This window comes from Mustela putorius, unplaced genomic scaffold, assembly GCF_011764305.1.
Source record: "Mustela putorius furo isolate JIRA1106 unplaced genomic scaffold, ASM1176430v1.1 tig00004007_pilon_pilon_pilon, whole genome shotgun sequence".
In the NCBI taxonomy this organism is placed as follows: Eukaryota; Metazoa; Chordata; class Mammalia; order Carnivora; family Mustelidae; genus Mustela; species Mustela putorius.
The window spans coordinates 6,367,381-6,373,812 of record NW_025422145.1 but is presented as its reverse complement, the minus strand read 5'-3'; the positions used below and the strand labels follow the sequence as shown (position 1 = coordinate 6,373,812).

Genomic DNA, 6,432 nt, shown 5'->3' with positions numbered 1-6,432 from the left:
CCAAAGACTTTGCTGTTGTGTTCTCACCCAAAAAGGCTCAGCACGAGATCTGGGACGTGAACATATGTGCGCCCACATCCCTAGAATCACAGGGACAGGACAGAAAGGGAGAAATACCCTTGAATCCACTCCAGAACTTGAGAAATGACAGTGACTGGGGGAGAAAAATAAGTTGTCCAGAAGAATGCTAATGAGCCTGCTTTTTCTTAAAAGGGGACACACACACACACACACACACACACACACACACCCCTGGGAAAAGGCCTTCGTACTTTCTCAAGGATAGAGAACACCGCAATGTTTAGTCTCTAAATAATGAGAATTAAGGATTCTTTGTTCCCTCCTGCTCCTCTCCACTGATCTGACGTTTACAGGACACGTACAAATTGCTTGTTTAAAAAAAGAATCTTCAGAGAAGGAACTCAGTCCCCAGAAACAGCCTCGGCGGACCGGTCTGTGCTACTCCTAACAACAAATTCTGGTTCGTTGTGTTTCCACAATACCTCCTCCGTTTGCAAAACACAGTTCCCGCACACATCACACGACTCATCCTCCAAGAAGCCCTGAGGAGCCGAGATTCATACCACTGAGTCAGATAAGTAGGGAAACTGAGGCCAGGGGAACCCTGTGCCCATATCCTGGCCTCGGACGAGCCCTTTGTTTCCTCTGCCACGAGATGGAGCCAAAATGGGGTGAGCTGGGGGGGTCCAGGGGGGCGTTAGAGAGAGGACTTGGGAGAACTGCCTGATGGAACAAATTAAAACACAAGATGCCCGGTTAAATGTGAATTTCAGGCAAACAGCCAGTGATTGTTTAATGTGTGTATGTCCCAAATATTGCAGAATTATAACGTATTCCCAATATTGCCCTGGACATATTTAGACTAATAACAAAGAAAAATCACTCCTTGTTTGTCTAAAACTCACATTTCCCTGGACGTTCTCCATTCTATCTGGCAGTGCCATCTGCCCGGTCTGCTGGGGCTGGAGTGGGAGACCCAGGTCAGCGGGCAGTCCCTGGTCTCTGTCCGCGAGCAGTGGGACCTGCAGCCAGAGCCTGGACGGAGGCCCAGGTGAGCCGTCATTACGTGGGTCAGCCTCTCCCCCACCCTGGGGGTGTGGGAGACCCCGCCAGACCTGGCTGCACTTGCATCTTCCCCAGGCCCTCGGAGCTGCCGGTGGAGTCCCTCCTGGCCTGCTCAGAGTGAGGACCGGGTCACCTGTTCTGGGGACCCCTAAAAGCACAAGGAAAATGGGTCCTCTGGATGAGAGCCCGGACCCCCCCTTCATAACGACATCCAGATGTCGTGCTGTGAGTCCGCGTTTCTATGCAACGGGACAGATGCCAGCCCCTGCAACTGGGAAAGGATGCAGAATGACCCCCATGACGGGACAGTGACAACGATGGTGATGATGGGGTGACGGGAATCACCCGCTGAGTCACCACTAGCTGCCGGGCCTTGGACTACGCACTTCTACATTCATCATCTCATTTTCTCCTTACGAAAGCCCTCCTATTCTAGAGCTGCAGACACTGAGGCCCGGAGGAGTTCGGTGGCACAGTCTCCAGGGCACCTGCAGGGACAGAGGTGCGAGAGGTGGCCCTGGCAGGGGGAGGGACCTGCCGGGAGACCCCGGCTGGGCAGGGGAGGTTGGCAGACTGCTTCAAGTCACAGAGAACTGCTTCTTTCTGTCTGCTGGGTTGGGGCTCTGTAGGAGACTCTATGGGAGGAAAAGGCTCTAAGTTTCCATGGCCTGAAAGGGCTATGTGTTCTGGAAGGTTCTAAGCTCCAAGAAGTTCTCCATAGCATGGCGGCTAAACAGAAGCTTGGCTCCAAATGTCGCCGTGCCCATTACCGGCTGTGTGACCTTTGGCACTTTGCTTAACCTCTCTGGGCCTCCACTGCTCCATCTGTGAGGCAGAAATGATAACGCTCCCTCACAGGGTTTGGGGAGAGCAGAGGCTGGTGTGGCATGTGACTGTGTGTTAAATGAGCATGACTCTGCTTATTGCTCCATTCCACTCACCCCTGTGCAACCCCCACCACCCCACCCCTCCAATCCAGGGCTGTGGAACGGATGTATCTGTTCAAGCCTTCCCATTTGCCTTTCAAGGGGACCTCCTCATCTGGGGCTTTCTCCCAGGCACACCATTACTGGCCTGTTGCTGCATTTTCTGGAATGTTGGTCCATCAGCTCTGGGATGCTGGACACCAGCTGCAGAATATGGGTCAAGGCTGGCTTCTCCTCCAGACGGAAGGAGAAGTACAGGCTGGGGGAGCTGTGCACGTGGGCCCGCAGAAGCCCAGAATTGCCTCACCTCCAGAGGTTCCGAGCAGGGCTTGGGGGTGGGGGGTGGGTGGTCAGCCCCCCACCCCCCAGAGGAAACGGTCGGTGATTACTTCAGTTCTGGCGTGAGGCCTGGGCCAAAGTTCCCTTTGGCTCCTTCCCAGCAGCAAGACCTCAGCCGGCCCCTCCCTCCAAACTCCCCCGGTTTCTCAGCTGCCCTGCCAGCTCCCAGTGTGGCTGTGACAGTGAGAAGATATCATGAAGGGAAGCAGCATGGCACCTTGTCTGGCACGGAGCATGGCTTCGCTCGTTCAGAGCTGCTGCTATGCTATTGTGTTGCGTCCCTTCCATCAAGAACAAAACCCACAAGGCCTGCGAGCGTGCCTTCATCTGTTTCTGGAATCACTGCTATATAGGGTCAGCTGGCAATAAGCCACGGCCCGGTGATGAGAAAATGGTTCAAACAAATGAACTCTGGACACAAGTCACCAACCCCCACCCCCAACCTGAGCTCCTGACTCAGTTTCCTTACAATCTGGGGTCGGGGTTGGGGGGGTGGTCAGGGCCTTCCGTAAGGCCTCCAGACGTCTAGATGATCTAAACCGGGTTCTTCTCTGCTCTTATCTCCAGATGCCTTGACCTCACTCACTCCTCTCTAGCCCTACGGGCCTCCCCGCTGTTCTAGCACAGTCCTGCCTTCAGGCCTTTGCACTGGCTGTCGCCTCTTTGAACCACTATCAGTGACGAAGCAATTAAGACCCAAGTTTTTGCCACCTGTGTCAGACCCAGGATGTGAACCTAAGGTAGGACTACAAATAAATTCTGCCGTTAACTGCTCGAATTCTCATTCTGATTCACAGCGGCCAGGGCCCCATTCCCAATCGCTTGTGCACAGAGCTAGCTTTTCCTGCCTGGGACCTGGCAGGCCACATCTCACAACCTGAGAGCCCTAGGGCCCCTGGCCAGAAAGGCTAATGGCGTGGAAGAGCTGTGGAATCAGGGCTGGGGACCGTCCCCTCTTCCAAAGCCCTCCAGTGACGAAAGAGGAAGCAAAGGAGGAGAAAGCAGAAGTGAATCCAGGGCCTGCCTCATTTCTCACACCCAAACAGGTACTTCCCAGCGTGTGAGCAGGTTGTGAACAAAACAGGAATCTTGTGCAGTCATTGAACGCAGGGCGCCCTGTGGGGAGCAGACCGTCCTCCTGCATCCCCCCAAGCACCCCTCAGTGAGCCCCTCTCTGGGCCACTCCCAGCTGCCATCAAGGGGGCTGACAGGTGCTCCCTTGTGGACCTGAGGGTTCCGCACCGAGAACTCACGGCACAGATGTCCCTGCAGCTGTGTGCGCGCATGGGACATCCCACAGGACCTCGCGGGTGACAGTCCAGGGCGCAGACAATGCAGATGGCTACTGAGAAGGAGCTGGACAGATACATCATGAAAAGTCACTGCAGACGTTCTTCTGCGGCCATTAAAGAAGGGAAAATACGGTCCCAGCCCCGTATGTCCAGGTCTGGAGATGGGGATGTGAAGTCCTCAAGCGGGAGAGGCAAGTTGGGGGATGGACAGCTGACCTTGAACGTTAACACCTACAGCCTCAGTCTCCCTGAAGGTCACAGCCAGCAATGGGACGTGAAACCACATGACTGGGCTATGACCAGCTGTCTTGTCTTTTTTTTTTTTTTTTTTTTTAAAGATTTTTTTATTTATTTAACAGAGAGAGATCACAAGTAGGCAGAGAGACAGGCAGAGAGAGAGGAGGAAGCAGGCTCCCCGGCTGAGCAAAGAGCCCGATGCGGGGCTTGATCCCAGGACCCTGGGATCATGTCCTGAGCTAAAGGCAGTGGCTTTAACCCACTGAGCCACCCAGGTGCCCCTGTCTTGTCTTTTAAACAGAATGAATGGGATGGAATGGGATAGGACAGACAGGATAGACAGGACAGACGGGACAGGGTAGGATAGGACAGGATAGGAAAGATAACCCCAGACAGCATTTCTTATAATAAGCAGCATTGCATAAAATTTCTAGGTAGTTTCATGCCAGTGTCTGTGTGTACTGTGTTACTACGCAAAATCTATTTTTTCACTGTGGCCTGGAGCTAAAAAAAACAAAACAAAACAAAACACAAAAACCAGTCTCAAAACCCTTGACATGGAAAAGAAAAAAAATAGAAAAGGAAGAAAGAAAGGACCCCAATAGCCAAAGGTGACTCTCTCTAAAGCAGGGGATGGGGGGTACCTTCATGTGGGACAGTTCTATACTTTTTTTTTTTTTTAACAATGAACATGGATTGCTTTTGCAATAAAATAAAGAGCTTTTAAAACCTTTTAGGAAGAAGCAAATGTGCCCACCTCAGTCTCCAAGAAAGAGGCGGGCTGTCTGAAATGCCAACAAGTGTGAAAAAGACCAAATTCCGGTCCGGAGGGGTGCTGCCTCCCCAGGAGGAATTTAACAGCCTCCCTGGGTTTTTCCACTCATCCTTCTCATCCCTTCCAGAAAGCCCCAGGATCCTCCAAAAAGGAAACCCGCCTTAAGATGCCAGGCTTCATTTTCGAAAATGGAATGGGCACCCCAGGGGCTGCAGCTGTCAGCTGGGGACCCAGACTGGGACCCCCCCCAACTTCTCCTCCCCAAAGGCCATTGTGTTTTCTGCTTAGTATTAAATCATCGGTATTTTCCATGAGGATAAAGACCCCTCCTGACTCCTTTTTTTATAATGCCAACTTACGAATCCACCAAGGGTTACAAAACGTGGGGCGCACCCGATGATTTCCTATGATCAATGTCATGGCAGTAGATATCACTGGGCACGTGGCCTTTCTTTTTCTTTCTTTCTTTCTTTTTTTTTTTTTTTTTTAGGTTTCGTTCCTTTGGGCAAATTCCCAGAAGTGTGATCACTGGAGAGGAAGACATAGACCTTTCTGGGGCACTGAAATGCTCTGCCGAACTGTTTTCCCAAAGAGCTGGGACTCACAGCTTTTCAAGGAACTGATGCTGGGGTGGTCAGGTCATCCCCACCGTTGTCCCCTGACATGAGTCATCAGGGACCCAGCTGCCCGTATCACGGAGCCAACATCCTCCTCTCTGAGCAGGGCCCCGAGGACTCTGGAGGGCAGGGAGGGCGTCTCTTTCCTGGCCTCCCACCCTGGAAGCCTGGAACCCCAGCTCTCGGGCTCCCGAAGCCAGGGCTGGGAGGGCGGGCATCTTTTCTCGGTGGGCGGCCTCATGCACTGTGGACCTCATCAGTAGGTTATGGCGCAGAGTGTGTTATGCTGGGTGCCTCCATCTGTTTGGGCTGCTGGGACAGAATGCCGTAGATGGGGGGGGGAGGGTTGGGGGTGGTTGGAAACAATGCAGATTTATTTCTCACAGTTCCAGGGGCTGGGAGGCAACCACCTTCTCTCTGTCCTCACATGGCATCAGCCGGCAGGGAGCTCCTGATCTCTTTTACCAAGGGCACTGATCCCATTCATAATGGATCGCCCTCATGATCTCATCACCTCCCCAAAGCCCAACCTCCTAACACTATCACGTGGGGAGTTAGGTTTCAAGGTGTGAATTTGGGGGACACAAACATTCGGTCCACAGCACTGACTCTATGCTGCACAGAGAGGAGGGGGCAGGCAGGTGTTGAGATGGGGCAGATGGACGCACAGCTCAGTGCTGGCTTTGCCCCCAGGGACCTCCAGAAGGTCTGGGGCTCTCGGGGCTCGAGCCTGCAGGCAGGCTCCTACAGGAGAAGGGCCAGGAAGAAGGAAAGGAGGTCAGCAGGCACTTTCTTGGCACCCCTTGCCCCCTCTCCGGTGCGTGGACCTGGCACCACCGCCTGGTTAGAATCATCACCAAACTCCTACAGTGACCTTTGACTCGGACCCCCACTTCTGGCTCCCCATTTTCTCCTTAGGGCCTTGTTCACACAGGGTGTGTAATTATCCACTAAGTTAAGGGATTGCATTTTTGCTAAACTCACGAAGCATCATTACATCATCTACTGATCTCATCCGCGTCCCCTCACATTCCCTTCACCACTGGATTTTTTTTTTTTTTTTAAGATCTTATTGATTTATTTGTGAGCACGAATGCCAGAGAGAGCACCGAGGGAGAGGGAGAAGCAGGCTCTCTGCTGAGCAAGGAGCCCGATGCAGG

At 53.0% G+C, this 6,432-nt stretch overlaps 1 long non-coding RNA gene across 1 annotated transcript; it reads left to right on the top strand.

The window, feature by feature from the left end:
• The first annotated feature begins 1,339 nt into the window (after window positions 1-1,339).
• On the top strand, window positions 1,340-5,583 carry LOC123389734. Its single transcript, XR_006604391.1, has 3 exons — window positions 1,340-1,588; window positions 2,919-3,796; window positions 4,618-5,583. It is a non-coding gene; the product is annotated as an uncharacterized LOC123389734 (long non-coding RNA).
• Window positions 5,584-6,432: the final 849 nt, after the last annotated feature.